This window comes from Malaya genurostris, chromosome 2 (assembly GCF_030247185.1).
Source record: "Malaya genurostris strain Urasoe2022 chromosome 2, Malgen_1.1, whole genome shotgun sequence".
In the NCBI taxonomy this organism is placed as follows: Eukaryota; Metazoa; Arthropoda; class Insecta; order Diptera; family Culicidae; genus Malaya; species Malaya genurostris.
Genome location: NC_080571.1, coordinates 246,883,894 through 246,902,448, shown reverse-complemented (window position 1 = coordinate 246,902,448; position 18,555 = coordinate 246,883,894). Strand labels below are relative to the sequence as shown.

At 43.5% G+C, this 18,555-nt stretch overlaps 1 protein-coding gene across 1 annotated transcript in view; it reads right to left on the bottom strand.

Moving 5' to 3' along the window:
- The window catches only part of LOC131428540 (uncharacterized), a 34,542-nt gene extending 16,481 nt beyond the window's left edge, over positions 1–18,061 (bottom strand). Inside the window, exon 1 of the mRNA XM_058592554.1 lies at positions 17,887–18,061. The gene's annotated coding sequence lies outside the window, so the exon portion shown is untranslated. The remainder of the gene's footprint in view (positions 1–17,886) is intronic.
- Between the last annotated feature and the right edge of the window lie 494 nt (positions 18,062–18,555).

Below are 18,555 nucleotides of genomic sequence, written 5' to 3'. Positions count from 1 at the left end.
GAGATAGAAATTTTTTTTCTACAAAGTTTTAGAACTATTAAAAATAATTTACTTTGTCAAATATACCAAAAGTCTAGGTCGCACCGTTTCGGATATACAAAGCGTTTTATGGCAACCCCCTTAAAATCAGTTTTTTATTCATAAATTGTTTCGAGTTATTTTGTTATGCATACTTTGTTTGGAATAATTGTAGAATTTATAAAATCGCATATTTTTGTTGAATATAGTGCATAGGTTTGTTCTTTCCTGGCAAAGTTATGCAACATTTTACCTTTTTTACCTAGGATAAAACCTTGCACCGAAGCGAAATATGCAACTTTATGCAGCTGATTTTTACAAAATTTGTAGGAAAAGATGTGCCCAATATCATAAAAAAAAATCTAAGTGGAACTCGGTGGAACTTTTTTTTAGGTCTTTTCAAAGTTAGTTTTAATTACTGAATTATGGCAACCCCCTTAAAACTAGTTTTCTAGTCATAACTTGTTTCGTGTTATTTTTTATGCATACTTCGTTTGGAATAATTGTAGAAAATATAGAATTTCATAATTTTGTAGAAGCTAATGCATAAGTTTATTCTTTTCTGGAAAATTTATGCTTAATTTTACCTTTTTTACCTAGGAAACCTTGTGCTGAAGCGAAATATGCAGCTTAATGCAGCAAACTTAAATAATACTTATAGGAGAACATGTACCTTATCCAATTTATTTTCCAATGAGTATATCTTGAGTACCCTTCGTGTGACTCATTTTCACTATGGTCATGCTGAAACCATGAATGGTTAAGAAACAGAGGGCGTCACGCGTCTGCTATTTCTGTAACTCACTTTTGCAGTGAGCGTCGCCCGATCAACATCTCGTCTTAAAAATCGTGTTGCTTCGCGATAACTCAATTTATTTACACGTTTAAACATGAAATCTCTTCGTAAAGGCTTGTACTTTAACAATACTTTATCATATTTTGTCTAGAAAACATTTTTCCATTTTTTAAATATGTGTTGAAGTTTTGATAATTTTTCGGATTTTCAATAATTAAAACTAAATTTGAAAAGGCCTAAAATTGCATCTAGTTCCACTTAGATTTATTCTAATATTGTCAATTGTAAAAAGTAACAAAATAAAAATCGCAACAATTTGCTTAAGTTGCGCGTGCAAGCATGAACTTGTTTATACGTGTTTACGCGCGTCCAGACTGGTAGTCGGAAATAGGATAGAAATATCTTTCATATATTTGCATACGTGCATAGCATGTATAGTAATAATTCATGGGGTATTACACACAAAGCTCTTTTCCAACAGCCTGTAAAATATAACAAAGATACAAAAATTCGTCCAAAGCATGAATGTACGGTTTTTTCTTAGGTTTCAAATAAGCGATTCCATAAAACAACCTTTATAGTTTATTGAATGAAAATAGTTAAAAATTAATAAACAAATAAAAAAAATCCAAACTTGGGCACTCCTAGTAGCGTCTGACCCACTGATTTTGAATATTTATAACTATCCTATCAAAACTAGAAAGAAATTGTCACTGGAAGCAATTGATATGCTAGAACTTACAACAGAACAAGAAATTAGCGATACGGAAAACTCGGACGATAGCGTGACTGATGCTTATTGATCGAATGCAATGCGACTAAGTGACATATTGTAATGATTTATTAGGTAACATTAACTACCTAGTTGATTGATTAGGTTGTGAAAAGTGTTGGGAAAAGTTACTCATTTAAATGCTAACTTTGTAGTAGATACTTAGGTAATAGAGATAAATTCTACGTAGGTAAATCCAAAAAAACTGTTTTTAAAATAAAGCAAATATCTCAAAAAAGTTTTTTTTTTACATTATTCATATCTTCAGCAAAAATACTTGAAATGTTTTTTTCTTTGAAATGAGATAGAAAAAAAAATTTTTCGTCAAAAACAAAATTATTTTTTTTCGACACCCTCTGTTTCTTAACCATTCATGGTTTCAGCATGACCATAGTGAAAATGAGTCACACGAAGAGTACTCAAGATATACTCATTGGAAAATAAATTGGATAAGGTACATGTTCTCCTATAAGTATTATTAAAGTTTGCTGCATTAAGCTGCATATTTCGCTTCGGCACAAGGTTTCCTAGGTAAAAAAGGTAAAATTATGCATAAATTTTCCAGAAAAGAATAAACTTATGCATTAGCTTCTACAAAATTATGAAATTCTATATTTTCTACAATTATTCCAAACGAAGTATGCATAAAAAATAACACGAAACAAGTTATGACTAGAAAAGTAGTTTTAAGGGGGTTGCCCTAATTCAGTAATTAAAACTAACTTTGAAAAGACCTAAAAAAAAAGTTCCACCGAGTTCCACTTAGATTTTTTTATATGATATTGGGCACATCTTTTCCTACAAATTTTGTAAAAATCAGCTGCATAAAGTTGCATATTTCGCTTCGGTGCAAGGTTTTATCCTAGGTAAAAAAAATGGTAAAATGTTGCATAACTTTGCCAGGAAAGAACAAACCTATGCACTATCTTGAACAAAAATATGCGATTTTACAATTTCTACAATTATTCCAAACAAAGTATGCATAACAAAATAACTCGAAACAATTTATGAATAAAAAACTGATTTTAAGGGGGTTGCCATAAAAACGCTTTGTATATCCGAAACGGTGCGACCTATACTTTTGGTATATTTGACAAAGTAAATTATTTTTAATAGTTCTAAAACTTTGTAGAAGAAAAAAAAATTCTATCTCTTCAGATAAAAAAGTTATGGTTACATTTGTTGTCAAAGTAGGCCATGAACAATTAATGATATGATCAAATTACGCAGTATATATTTGTAAATAATTTCTTCAAAGCAACTATATGCATTAAAAGAACGGTTTGGCAGCTACTGATTTATGTCCACGTTTTTATTGATTCGAACCACTGTGCGACGCTTACGGTACTCGTCTACGACCCGACCGAAAGGATGCCTAAGTCGATCCAATGATTCCGTTTGGAGCGTGACTTCCGGTTCACTGGCGCTCAGACGATCCTAGCGGTACTACGCGACGATCTACTCATCTAGTCCCCGACAAAGGATCTAGACTACTCCGACGGAGAGTTTCCTGGCGAAGGAGATTCTTCCGACACTGAGTCCTCTCTTACACTACACGGGACACCCGCAAGAGTGCCGAGGTCGGTCCCGCGATTCCGGTTGGAGCATGGCTTCCGGTTCGCTGGCGCCTCGACGACTCGAATCGGTGTTGTGGCGACTACTCGACTAGCCCCCGCCGAAGGATCTAGCCTACACCGACGGAGAGTTTCCCGACGAAGGAGGCTCCCCCGAAACCGACGCTTTCGACACCCGTCAACGCCCGACCGAGAGGATGCCTGGGTCGATCCAGTGATTCCGGTTGGAGGATAGCTTACGGTTCACTGGCGCCCCGACGATCCTAACAGTTTTACGTACTACTCGTCTAGTCCCCGACGAAGGATCTAGACTACTCCGACGAAGAGCTCCCCGGTGAAGGAGGTTCTCCCGGACCGACGTTTATTTGCTGATCCCTCTTGAGCCTACTACGGTTGCACGCGACTAGTGGTCGCGGCTGCCTGTTGTTGCTTCGTACTCCATTTCCGCTGCAATATGCCCGCAATTTGGGATGCCGCGGTCGACACTACGTTCCAGTTCTCTACGCAGTGGCACATTCTCTGGATCAGGTTCTCCGGTGTGGTGTTAATGCCGCATGCCTCCAGTAGCTCACTCCTTTGAGTCGCGAAACGGGAACATGCGAACAAGACGTGCTCTGCCGCCTCGATCTCGTCTGGGCAGCCAGGACATACAGGGGATGTCACGTGGCCGAACCTGTGGAGGTACCACCTGAAGCACCCGTGGCCTGTGAGGAATTGCGTCAGGCCGAAGTTCACTTCTCCGTGAGGTCTATCTAACCAACTCGATACCCTAGGTATGAGCTGATGTGTCCACCTACCCTTGGTTGAGCTGTCCCACTCTTGTTGCCATCTGCGTAGAGAAGCGGCTTTGGAGGCCCTACGGGCGTTCCTGTATCCTCGCATGCTGTAGCACTCCGCGTCTTCCTTCACTATCAGACCGATAGGCATCATCCCTCGATAAAGTGCGGTATGCACTGATCTCTCGAAGACACATCAGTCTATGCGTACTCTCCAGCATCTGTGTGTTGCGTTCCACATTAAGTGCCGACGCCCATACCCGGCTGTCGTACCTGAGGATCGAAACTGCCACTCCTGCCAGTAACCTACGTTTACTGGAGCGCACAGGCGAGCTGTTGGCCATCAATGGTGAGAGCGCCGCGATCGCTATTGATGCGCGCTTGCAGGCGTATTCAACGTGCTTGCTGAAGCTGAGTTTCTCGTCAAGCATGACACCCAATTGTTTCAGTGATCTCTTGGAGGGGATCACGCAATCTCCGGCATGTACCAACGGTCCCTGGGGCACACTTAATACGTCTGGCCCCGGGGCTTTCTTTGTATCGAGCGATATCGCCGCAGTGAGCAACTCCTCATTCGTCACATTTTCAACTTCGTTCGCTGGTAGCGGGGCTGGCTGCCAGGGGGACGTGTCGTGATGGGGAAAGAGAACCATTATGATTTCCTTCAACCTCACCGGAGATAGTGACCTATGATCACGTTCAACTGTATTGCTGCTGATACGTTTGGTCTGAGAAATGCTGCCGAATTTGTGACATACGCGCTGAGGCATAGTTTTGTGAACTACCCGAATCGATCTGAGGAAATTGGTGTCTAAAATGAGCTGAAATTATTGTCAGAAATTATCTTAATAAAAAGGTAAAACATGTTTCAATGAGACTGTGGCGATGAAACAGAAACGCACTATCACACCATTAGATGGATTAAGAATAGGTTTTTGTTTATAAGTTTACATGACATGACTCATGTCCTTATGCATGATACATTGTATATACAATCAATAAAACCTTTTTTTACTGCATGTTGTTATCGTTTGATTATTTGTTTAAATAGAGATATTCTCATAAGTATTTTGCGATGATTGAGAAAAGGTTTCTTGGCATCAGATGTGGGAAATATCGACTGAAATCGAATATCGATACTATCGATATCATTCATACGTATAAATAAATAGATCTGAACATGGCTATGAATTTGTTAAAAAGAATGACATATCAGAATGTTTTCTATATGAGAACGCCAAAACACCTCTGCATAAACCAACTAGTGGTTATTCAGATTGATCATTTTGTCGGTTACCTCATTTATATCATTATATCTCAGGAACCAAAAAGGACGGCCAAGTGATCTGCGAACTTGATTCCCAACTCAAGAGTAGCTTTTAAATGCACATAAGTTTGTAAAAAACGATTTCTCCATCTCTGAGCAAATTAAGCGGAGAAAAATCTATGAAAGGTGCACGCACATACATACACTCTTATTTGCACCCGCAAACATTTTCTGATCTTGCCAAGCTGAGTCATATGGTATATAACAATAGGAGTCACCGAAGCTCCGATCGAAAGTCTATAGATAAAGGCGAAAAATTGTCATACTATCTCTAATTATAGGAATACTTAAAAACAATAGTGCTTATTTACACATCGCGTGTGCTCGAGTAGTTTTTGTGGACACATGCCCAGGGAACACCAGTGCGTCTTCAAGTTAATTTATTCCAGGGTCCCAAAGAAGGAAAATCAGTTCTCTCTTCGAGAAGTATATGATATAGGGCAACGGGTCCAGTACTCATCTCATAAATGACAACCATTAGTTGGATTGAAATCTGCTGTCTCTGTTCGATAGATTGACCTCACGGGCAAGATGAAAATAGATGCATTTGCTTCGAGTTATCGCGCGGCTATAACAGCAGTATTGAACAATTTTCAAACTATTTTTTCTGTGGTATTGCTTCTTAGAGCCTTAGAGCCGAGCCGAAGAGCCGAGTAAAAAAAAGTACTCGATTTTATCATAATTCGTTGATTGAAAGACGAGTAATCCCAAAATAATATGGCGACTCTGTTAATGTGATGACTACAATAGACCTAGAATTTGTTCAAATTTACTGAGAAACGGACGCCCGAGTTTTATATACCATTCGATTCAGCTCGACGAACTGAGCAAATATTCGTGTGTGTGCCTGTAAGTGTGTTGATAACGAAGGGGTCGAGTTTTTTTTATATGATAATATATTTAATATGGACAGATGTCGAGTTCTTAGATATGGCTGTGCCGATTTTGGTCAAACTAATGTCGTTTTCGTTTGAGAAAACTGAAACTGACCCAGGGTAGTTTCATCAGACAAACCAATAAATTTTTCTTTCAAATTATGATAAAAAACGATATTTTATTCAAACTACAAATTGATCCTTTATTGTACGAGGTTAAACTTGAGCATAATGAAAACCGGATGAAATTTTAGTTATTTCTTCACGAATTTTCGAACTTTTGAACGAACGCTCATCATCAAGTTCCGGACAAGTGTTGCATCGCATTTGTTGGACGCTTGAGCCCAATTTTTTTTTACCTCTTGCAGGTTCCCAGCTGCCTCACCAGTCTTTTTGAAGACCCTCTTCACGATTGCCCAGTAACGTTCGATGGGTCGAAGCTGAGGGCAATTTGGTGGATTGAAATTTATACCTTTTTCCGCAAGCCAATTGAGAGTGGTTTTGGAATAGTGAGCCGACGCTAAATCCGGCCAAAACAATAGAGGTGTACTATGCTTCTTATATAGAGGCAGCAATCTCAGCAAGGAGGTGTGGATGTCTCACGGGAATCCATCCGCATGAGGAAAGGACCACAGGGCACCCAGATAGCTACATTTAAGCTATCGGCCACGGATGCTAATAAGGTCCTCAAAGTGGGCAGGCTAAAGGTCGGATGGTCGGTATGCCCAGTGACCGCTTACCAACCGCCGGAGGTCGACATGTGCTTCAGGTGTTTCGAACCTGGCCACAAGTCGTGGAACTGCAAAGGCCCAGACCGGAGCAACCTCTGCAAGCGTTGCGGCGGCGAGGGGCACAAGGCGTATGCATGCGAAAGAACGCCACGTTGCATGCTATGCGCGAGCAAGAAGAAGGCCACAAACCACGTCATTTGGCTCTTAAGGCGGCTATAATGACAAAACCGGACATGTTCAGGGAGGTCATACAGAGTTGTCTGGAAGAGCGTATGTTCCCAGACATTTGGAAAAGACAAAGGTTGGTACTATTACCGAAACCTGGGAAACCCCCAGGGGATCCTTCGGCGTATAGACCAATCTGTCTGATAGACACTGTGGGTAAGCTCCTTGAGAAAATCATCCTCAACAGCCCCCTTCATAGAGGAGGCAGGAGGACTGTCCAGTCAACAGTACGGGTTCCGCAGAGGCAGGTCGACGGCGGACGCCATAAAATCGGTGGTAACCACGGCGGAGGTAGCTATACAGCGCAAACGACGAGGGATCCGCTACTGTGCGGTAGTAACGCTAGACGTCAAGAACGCGTTCAATACTGCTTGCTGGGCAGACATTGCTGATTCCCTACTTCGACTAGGAGTACCGGAAGGGCTGTACAAGATTCTGGAAAGCTACTTCCAGAACCGAGTATTGCTCTACGAGACCGACGAAGGCACACGTAGCACTCCAATCACGGCTGGAGTACCACAGGGATCTATCTTGGGCCCGATCCTGTGGAATATAATGTACGATGGAGTACTGAGGTTGAGGCTCCCTCCGGGTGTCAAGATAGTCGGGTTCGCGGACGACGTCACGCTGACAGTCTACGGCGAATCCATCGAAGAGGTCGAACTGAGTGCAACTCGCGCACCACAAAACAGAGGTGATGGTGGTAAACAACCGCAAATTGGAACAGGAGGCGCTGGTACATGCCGGAGATTGCGTGATCCCCTCCAAGAGATCACTGAAGCAATTGGGTGTGATGCTTGACGACAAACTCAGTTTCAGCAAGCACGTTGAATACGCCTGCAAGCGCGCATCAACAGCGATCGCGGCGCTCTCCCGTTTGATGGCCAACAGCTCGCCTGTGCGCTCCAGTAAACGAAGGTTACTGGCAGGAGTGGCAGTTTCGATCCTCAGGTACGGCAGCCCGGTATGGGCGTCGGCACTAAATGTGGAACGCAACGCACAGATGCTGGAGAGTACGCATAGACTGATGTGTCTTCGCGTAATCAGTGCATACCGCACTGTATCGAGGGATGCGACCTGCGTGGTTGCAAGTATGATGCCTATCGGTCTGATAGTGAAGGAAGACGCGGAGCGCTACAGCATGCGAGGAGACAGGAACGCCCGTAGGGCCTCCAAAGCCGCTTCTCTACGCAGATGGCAACAAGAGTGGGACAGCTCAACCAAGGGTAGGTGGACACATCGGCTCATACCTAGGGTCTCGAGCTGGTTAGATAGACCTCACGGAGAAGTGAACTTCGGCCTGACGCAATTCCTCACAGGCCACGGGTGCTTCAGATGGTACCTCCACAGGTTCGGCCACGCGACATCCCCTGTATGTCCTGGCTGTCCAGACGAGATCGAGACGGCTGAAAACGTCTTGTTCGCATGTTCCCGTTTCGCGGCTCAAAGGAGTGAGCTACTGGAGGCATGCGGCAGGGACACCACACCGGAAAACCTGATCCAGAGAATGTGCCACTGCATAGAGAACTGGAACGCAGTGTCGACTGCGGCATCCAAAATTGCGGGCATATTGCAGCGGAAATTGAGTGCGGATCAACAACAGGTCAGCCGCGTACCGTAGCAGGCTCAAGAGGGATCAGCGAATAAACGTCGGTCCGGGAGAACCTTCTTCGTCGGGAAGCTCTTCGTCGGAGTAGTCTAGATCCATCGTCAGGGACTAGACGAGTAGTACGTAAAACTGCTAAGATCGTCGGGGCGCCAGTGAACCGGAAGCTATCATCCAACCGGAATCACTGGATCAACCCAGGCATCCTCTCGGTCGGGCGTTGACGGATATCGAAAGCGTCGGTTTCGGGAGGGCCTCCTTCATCGGGGAACTCTCCGTCGGTGTAGGCTAGATCCTTCGGCGGGGGCTAGCCGAGTAGCCGCCACAACACCGATTCGAGTCTTCGAGGCGCCAGCGAACCGGAAGCCATGCTCCAACCGGAATCGCGGGACCGACCTCGGCACTCCATCGGGTGTCCCGTGTGGTGTAAGAGACTCGGTGTCGGGAGATTCTCCTTCGCCGGGGAACTCTCCGTCGGAGTAGTCTAGATCTCTTGTCGGGGACTAGATGAGTAGATCGTCGCGTGGTACCGATAGGATCGTCTGAGCGCCATTGGATCGACTTAGGCATCCTTTCGGTCGGGTCGTAGACGCGTACCGTAAGCGTCGGTTCGGGAGGACTTCCCTCGTCGGGGAACCCTCCGTCGGTGTAGACTAGATCATTTGGCGGAGACTAGTCGAGTAGTTCCGCGACGTAGCATCAGTTTTGGGTCGTCGAGGCGCCAGTGAACCGGAAGTTACCCTCCAGCCGGCATCACTGGACCGACCTCGTCATCCAACTGGTCGATCCCTCGAGAGCAGGATGCTGATCCCCATTCTGCATAAATCTGGGGAGGGTGCTGTGAGCACCAATAGTCTTCCACCCCGAAGTAATACCTAGCGGTGGTGCCGGGGAGGTAGGGTTGGAGATCCAAGGTGTTTTAGTGGGTAGTTCCAATCAACAGTTGGGTAGTCCTGTGGAGAGTCCCACACTCCGTGCGTAAATGCATTTCACCTTGCAAAAAAAAAAAAGAGGCAGCAATCTCTACTGGAGACACTCAGATCGGTAGATTTCTGCATTTATAGTTCAGGTAGTGTAAAAAATGGTTGACTTCAAACCACAGGAACATATTGCTTGCCATACCAGTACCTTTCGACCGAATTTCTTCACTTGAATCGACCTGTCCGCACCGCTCACATCCTCCCGAACGACGACAGTAAAGTATTGTGGACCTGGAAGGGTTGAGTCCTCCTTTACATAAGTCTCATCGTCCATCAAAACGCATGCATCCGGACACTGCAAAAGACGCGAATACAATTTCCGGGCCCTTGTTGCTGCTCGCTTCTTCTGTTCTACACTTTGTTTCGAGATTTTCTGCTTTTGCTTGTATGTCTTCAGGTGGTTTCGCCTCTTGATACGCTGGATCAATCCGATACTCGTTCCTGCTTTTTTGGCCAAATCTTCATGATTAGAGATAGGGGTACGGGTATAGCGTGATGGGTAAGTCGATGCCTTTCACGCCGCCCTCTTGGGTTCGATTCCCATCCCCGCACATAGGGTCAGAAAGTTTTTCTGGCCCGAAGAGGCGAATGACATTAATGTTAAAGCCTCTATAATTGAAACAAAAAAAAATGATTAGAGATACCACTTTCTGGTCCAGTTTCTGGTTGGAAGAACCTGGTTTTCTGCCTCTTCCTGGTAGTTCATCCAAAGAATGATGTTCCCCAAACTTATTAATGATGGTTTTAACGCTGGCATGATAAATTCAAAACCGCTTCGCCAATTTTCGCATAGTAATACCCTTCTCACTTAGCCATATGTCCAGAACCTTAATTTTCACTTCCTTGTCAATACGCGACATTTTGAAAACGCAGAATTTCAACCGCACAAACAAGTAAACAAACGAAAGCAGACAGCCAAACGCACAGCATGCTGTGATCTGAGCATAGAAAACCATCACAAATACATGCGTATAACACAAATGTATGTAGCTACTGAGGTACCCAAAGTAGAATTGAAGATAGAGTGATGTGATAGATGTGATGTGGTGTGTATTGTTTCCCGTTGGATGTGTTTTCACAGATATAGGGCTATATAATTAAATGCTGTGGTGGCCAAGTAAAGCGAAGCATGTTTGGTTCTTCTAGCCAATTGGACTATCTCTTCATATGCAGGGTAGTTTAATTGGTATAACAATTTTCGCGGCTTTCATTATACAGTAGCATTCGCATGTCATTTTTTGAATCTGTTTTCCCTGTTAGAAGCTGATCAAATTGAACATATTATGTTTCCATAAGTTGATGTAGAATTTTACCCAGATCTGGCCTCTGGTTGCGGAAATACAGAGTAGTGTGTATGAAATTGCAACCTGTCATATAGAGCGATAAGGCAAAAAACTTAAACGTTCTTTTACATTTGGTTAAAAACTGTTTTAATTCATAGGTATTACTAGTTGCTGGCCAAACGAATCGGTTTCAACTAAACCGGTTCATTCGTAACCGAATGTTCGAAGTGAGCACACGCGTTTTTTAACAATCGACATCGGTAAGACGAAGGTGCCTATCACAGCAGAGGCTGTAGTATAGGCATTAAATAAAAGTGATAAAAAGTAGCATCCCCGCAAGTGAGTTCTGTCTGTGCACCGGTTTTGTATCAGTATCGACAGTAGACGCTATTGTGCTATCCTCGGGCAGCAGTTATTTCTATTGTTTGCTACCCGCATCACAGCAGCCAAATCCTGAGTCAAGGTCACGCTGAAGCACAACGAAGGAGTGAAGGAGCAACTCACCTAACAGCTTACCGTGACATACTGTTAAGTATTTTCTCAAACTTTTTCTTTCAACTTTTACTATTCATATATTTTCTTTTCATTTTATTTCTTTCTTTTTCATTTCAAGTGCGGGAGACTTCTTTACTCCCGCACTTTAAATATGAATATTGATGACAGTGGGGGTGTCTCGGAGGAGGGCGAAGCTGAACGAATGAACGAAGAACAATTAGAGGCTGAGTTTGCTTCCGAGATGCCATCTACCCCTCCTATACCATCTCCCCCTCCGATACCATCTCCCCCTCCGATACCATCTCCCTCTCCGATGCCATTTCCCTCTCCGATGCCTCCATCTCCCTTTAAGATATTGCCTGCTCGCCAAAAAGTTTACCAAGACGATGGCTCGGGGGGTCCGTGGGTGGTATACTTCCGGCCCAAATTAAAGTCTCTCAGAGTTTTAAATATTGCTCGGGACCTGGAAAAACATTACTCGGCAATAAAAACAATAGATAAGGTTTCGCAAAACAAGTTACGCGTTGTTGTGTCCGACCTGAAGCAAGCAAACGGGATTGCTACCAACGAGTTGTTCACGAAGGAGTACCGCGTGTACGTCCCGTCTCATGTGGTGGAGATCGACGGTGTGGTCCGTGACGAAAGTCTGACAATCGAAGATCTGATGAAGGACGGGGTAGGCCGTTTCAAAAACCCCGACCTTCAACCAGTGAAAATTTTGGAGTGCAAGCAATTGCACTCCAAATCGATAGATGGTAAATTTTACCAATCGGACTCATTTCGCGTGACTTTTGCCGGATCTGCACTTCCAAATTATTTGGTAGTGAGTGGAGTTCGTCTACCTGTTCGGCTGTATGTACCGCGGGTAATGCATTGTACAAGCTGCAAACAGCTAGGTCATACGGCAACCTATTGTTGCAACAAACTGCGATGCGGCAAATGCGGAGAGGCCCATGAGGACGATCTCTGCAGAAGAGCAGTGGAAAAGTGTTGCTACTGCGGGGAGAATCCTCATGATCTCTCGGTGTGCCCTACGTACATACAGCGTGCGGAGAAATTGAAGCGATCCGTGAAAGAACGTTCCAAACGTTCTTATGCGGAAATCTTAAAAAGAACCACTCCATCGACCCCTGAGAACCCGTTTGCAATCTTGCCAGTTGAAGAGGATACCTCTGACGACCCAGGCGAAGGACCTTCCTACACACAGGTTGAAGGAAGCAGGAAAAGACAAAATCTGGCTTCTCCCAAGCTTCCTCGTAAAGGCCTCAGACTGTCCTCTTCGTCACAAAAGAACCAAACGGAAACAAAAAGTGCTGACTCAAAACCGAAGCAAACACCTCCTGGGTTCAAAAAACTTAGGGATGATAAGGAGTACCCAGCACTTCCTGGGGCATCAAAAAACCCGAATGACCCCAAAGCACAACCAGAAAATCCAACAAACGCTGGATTATTGAAATTTTCTGATATCGTGGACTGGATATTAACAGCCTTCAATATTACTGATCCTCTGAAAAGCTTCCTAACTGCTCTACTGCCAACAGTAAGGACATTTTTAAAACAGTTGACTGAACAATGGCCCCTCCTTGCAGCGATCGTATCTTTTGATGGATAATTTACCACTGAGAATCGAAGATATGATCATTGTGCTTCAGTGGAATTGCAGAAGTATCATCCCAAAACTTGATTCTTTCAAACACTTAATACATACTCATAATTGCGATGTATTCTCTTTGAGTGAAACTTGGCTTACTTCTAACATCAACCTCGACTTCCATAATTTCAACATAATCCGCCTGGACCGAGAAGACTCTTATGGAGGGGTACTTTTATGGATTAAAAAGTGCTATTCATTTTATCGTATTAACCTCCCCTCGACACCGGGAATTGAAGTTGTTGCTTGCCAAATTAATATTAAAGGCAAAGATCTATGTATAGCTTCTATCTACATTCCTCCCAGAGTCTCGATAGGGCATCGTCGGCTTGCAGACATCATAGAACTTCTTCCTTCACCGCGGCTGGTTTTAGGGGACTTTAACTCGCATGGTACAGGATGGGGCTGCTTATATGATGATAATCGTTCTTCGTTAATTCAAGATCTGTGTGACAACTTCAATTTGACAATTCTAAACACGGGAGAAATGACACGGAACCCTAGACCACCAGCACAACCAAGTGCGCTGGATTTATCCCTTTGCTCGACTTCGCTACAGTTAGATTGCAAGTGGAAGGTAATCTGTGATCCTCACGGTAGCGATCACTTGCCGATCATAGTTTCTATCACCAACCGTGGAAGACCATCGGAAACAATCAATGTTTCGTACGATTTCACACGAAACATTGATTGGAAACGTTACGCGAGCTCGATGTCTGAGAAACTGGAAACATCACAGGAGCTTCCTCCGGAGGAAGAGTATACATTTTTGGCTGGCTTGATTCTTGACACCGCAATTCAAGCTCAGACGAAACGAGTACCTAGCGCGCAAACTAGTATGCGTTCTCCCAACCCATGGTGGGACAAAGAGTGCTCAGAGCTGAAAACGAAAAAAGCTTCAGCCTTCATCTCGTTTAGAAGGAACGGAACTCCAGATAATTATCGGAAATACGCGGCGTTAGAATTTCAAATGAAAAGTCTGATTAAAGCTAAGAAACGCGGTTACTGGCGAAGGTTTGTTGACGGATTAACGAGAGAAACAGCAATGAGCACTCTTTGGAATACGGCCCGTCGCATGCGCAATCGAAATCACGCGAACGAAAGCGAGGAATATTCTAACCGCTGGATATCTGATTTCGCTAAGAAAGTATGTCCTGATTCTGTTCCGGAACAGAAGATATCCCGCGTCGCGACATTGAATACAAACGAAACACCGTTTTCGATGGTAGAGTTCTCACTTGCGCTCTTGTCGTGTAACAATAGAGCCCCGGGGTTAGACAGAATTAAATTCAACTTGTTGAAAAATCTGCCCGACTCTGCCAAAAGGCGCTTGTTGAATTTATTCAACAAGTTCCTCGAGGGTAATATTGTCCCACACGAATGGAGAGAAGTGAGAGTTATTACTATTCAAAAACCTGGAAAACCAGCCTCCGATCACAATTCGTATCGGCCGATTGCTATGCTTTCCTGTATTCGGAAATTGTTGGAGAAAATGATTCTCTTCCGTCTAGACAATTGGGTCGAAACAAATGGATTGCTTTCAGGTACACAATTTGGGTTCCGCAGGGGCAAAGGAACGAACGATTGTCTAGCGTTGCTCTCAACAGAAATTCAAATGGCATTTGCTCGTAAAGAACAAATGGCATCAGTTTTCCTCGACATCAAGGGGGCATTCGATTCAGTTTCCATTAACGTTCTATCTGAGAAGTTGCATCAGCATGGTCTTTCACCAGTTTTGAACAACTTTTTATATAATCTATTGTCCGAGAAACACATGCATTTTGAGCATGGTGATTTGACGACAAAGCGATTCAGTTACATGGGTCTTCCTCAGGGCTCATGCTTAAGCCCCCTTTTATACAACTTTTACGTAAATAACATTGATGAATGTATCAACACATCTTGCACGCTAAGACAACTTGCCGACGACAGTGTTGTGTCTATTATAGGACCCAAAGCTGCCGATCTCCAAGGACCATTGCAAGATACCCTCGACAACTTGTCGACATGGGCTTTTCAAATGGGTATCGAGTTCTCTACGGAGAAAACTGAGCTGGTTGTATTTTCAAGGAAGCGAGAACCTGCGCAATTACAGCTTCAACTAGGGGGTGAAACCATAGCTCAGGTTTTCACATTTAAATATCTCGGGGTCTGGTTCGATTCCAAAGGTACCTGGAGATGTCACATTAGGTATTTGAAACGAAAATGCCTACAGAGAATCAATTTCCTTCGTACAATAACCGGAACTTGGTGGGGCTCTCACCCAGGAGACCTGATCAGGTTGTACAAAACGACGATATTGTCAGTAATGGAATATGGATGTTTCTGTTTCCGCTCCGCTACGAATATTCATTTCATTAAACTGGAAAGAATTCAGTATCGTTGTTTACGTATTGCCTTGGGTTGCATGCAATCAACCCATACGATGAGTCTTGAAGTGCTGGCGGGCGTCTTACCGTTGAAAAACAGGTTCTGGGATCTCTCATATCGACTGCTAATCCGATGCGACATTTTGAATCCGATGGTGATAGAAAACTTTGAAAAGCTCGTCGAGCTTAATTCACAAACCCGTTTTATGTCCTTGTATTTTGACTACATGGCTCAGAATATAAATCCTTCTTCGTTTGTTCCCAATCGTGTTCATTTTGTGGATACTTCTAATTCTACTGTGTTTTTCGACACATCCATGAAAGAAGAAATTCGTGGAATCCCGGATCCTGTACGCCCTCAAGAGATCCCAAAAATTTTTAATAATAAATTTAAAGAAGTCGACTGTAATAAAATGTTTTACACTGACGGATCATATCTAGACGGGTCCACTGGCTTCGGTATATTCAATGTAAATTTCACCGCTTCCTATAAACTCAGTGATCCAGCTTCAGTTTACGTCGCAGAACTAGCTGCAATTCAGTATACCCTTGAGATCATTGACACTCTGCCCACAGATCACTACTTCATTGTATCGGACAGTCTCAGTTCCATTGAGGCTCTCCGTTCAGTGAAGCCTGGAAAGCACTCACCGTATTTCCTGGGGAAAATACGGGAACAATTGAGTGCTTTATCTGCAAAATCATACCAGATTACCTTGGTTTGGGTCCCCTCACATTGTTCCATACGGGGCAATGAGAGGGCGGACTCGTTAGCCAAGGTGGGCGCACTAGAAGGTGATATCTATGAAAGACCAATCTGCTTCAATGAATTTTTCAGTTGCTGTCGTCAGAAAATTCTAGCTAGCTGGCAGAATACATGGAATAGTGGAACTCTGGGACGATGGTTACACTCAATAATCCCACAGGTATCGACGAAAGCTTGGTTCCGGGGGTTGGACGTGAGCCGAGACTTTATTCGTGTAATGTCAAGGCTCATGTCTAATCATTATATGTTCAGCGCGCATCTCCGTCGTGTGGGGCTCGCTGAGAGTGGTGTCTGCGTTTGCGGTGAGGGTTGTCATGACATCGAACATGTTGTTTGGACATGTGTCGAGTATTGTGATGCCAGGTCCCAACTCATAGGTTCCCTTCGGGCCCGAGGTATACCACCCTTCGTACCAGTCCGCGACGTCTTGGCAACTCGAAATCTTCCTTATATGACTCTCATCTATAACTTCTTGAAAACTATCAATGCTCAAATTCAGTGCTCTCCCTATCTCTTTCTCGTCTACAGCTCTACCGCACTCTTCTTTACGTTGCTGGAAGTATGGCCTGTGTAAACGATGCTTCGGAGCATGCACCTGCCTTGAACTGACTGAGTTGCTGGAAGCTACCCAAAAACGTCACATCAACGTCAGAACACACCAACGAAGCATCCCAATCCAGAATAATCTCTTAATTGCTACAAGCTGAAAAACAAGAAGATTCATCGAACGCAAAATGTGTCTAAAAGATGTATGCCACAAACCAATGATGTATTCAAATTTCAATTCAATACTGTGTAGGTCCCACCCTCCCTATGTCCCCTTACTAACTGGGGAGTATGCCGCCCCGTAATACGGCATCCCTTTCTCTCTCCCTAACAACAAGACAATCGGCCACGTTAAGCTAAAGCAAATGAGCCTAATAAAAATTTTATTTGAAAAAAAAAAAAAAACTAAACCGGTTCCAAGCTTGTGGTTCCGGCAGTACCGGTAATAGTGACCAACAACTCAGAACAACTCTGAGAAAATGGGGAGCATATATTGCTCTGTAACTCCGGAACCGGAAGTCGGTTCTCAATGAAATTCAATAGCTATGTTCCCATAAGACCTTCGATTTAAAACTAGGAGAAATTGGGTGCAGTCTTCTCTGTGCAATTTTTTTTCCATTATTGGTGCTTATCATCCTGTAATTCTGGAACCGGGAGTCGGATGCGGATTAAATTCAGTAGCAGTATAGCCTTTTAATTGAGTCTAAGTTTGTGCAAATCGGATGAGCCATACCAGAGAAATTTTGTCACATACACGCATCCTTTATAACCTCGATGAATTGAATCGAATGGCGTATGACATTCGCCCATGCGAATACGGTCGAAAACGTCATTCCTGAACTCAGATGGGAATTTTACCCCACCCACCGGTTTCCCCAGACTAGGCCCTTTCCGACTATCATTTGTTTTTATCGATGTCACACGAACTTTCTGAGCAACACTTCACTAGTTACACCTTGTGAAAGGTTGGCTTCACGACTGGATCGCTCAAAAACTGAACGACTCTTTCGACGTGGTATTCGTTAGTTAGTAGAAAAAAATGCACAGTTTTCTAAAACAACTACTTTGAATAAAGTACCTGGAGCTTATTACTTACAATCAACATGTATTTCCATTCAAAACATCTCGCATTATTAGCTGAAACATCTGGTACTTAGTATTCAGCTACGTCTCTCGAGTCGATTCTGATTTCACCATCGTATATGCTGTTAATTTCGAATCACATAGTTAGCCGTGAACAATGAATTCGAAAATACGAACTTGTCACCGTCTGTTGATGTTCCTCTCATATCTTGTCTCGTTATCTGTCGGATGAACATTTCCATCTTTGTCTCAAGATTATAGGTTATACCATATCTACGTCATCAAAAACTTGTACGAATTGCTATTTGAGTCTGCTTTTGCTTCGTAAATTGAACCTTCGGAAGCAGTATTGAACAATAAATATGAACGTCTACGCGGCCACATCACCATCCTTCCAATAAAAGTATTTTACACAATAAACAAACAAAAAAAAACAGTACAAAAGAATCCATTTTGGTTTTTCTGTTCTCAATTTAAATAGATTTATTTGTCACTACCGGTTCAAGAAGTTTGTCCATTTGTGCACTGGTCTGTTTCCATTTGAATGATCACACATTGTAGCGAATACTGAGCTCAACGATTCGCTAGACGCGAATTTCCAGCTTTCCCGTTCGGAATGACATCCTTTTTCGCATTATTTACCATGAAAAAATGTATCCCGTGCGGGCCCGTGGCGTTACAA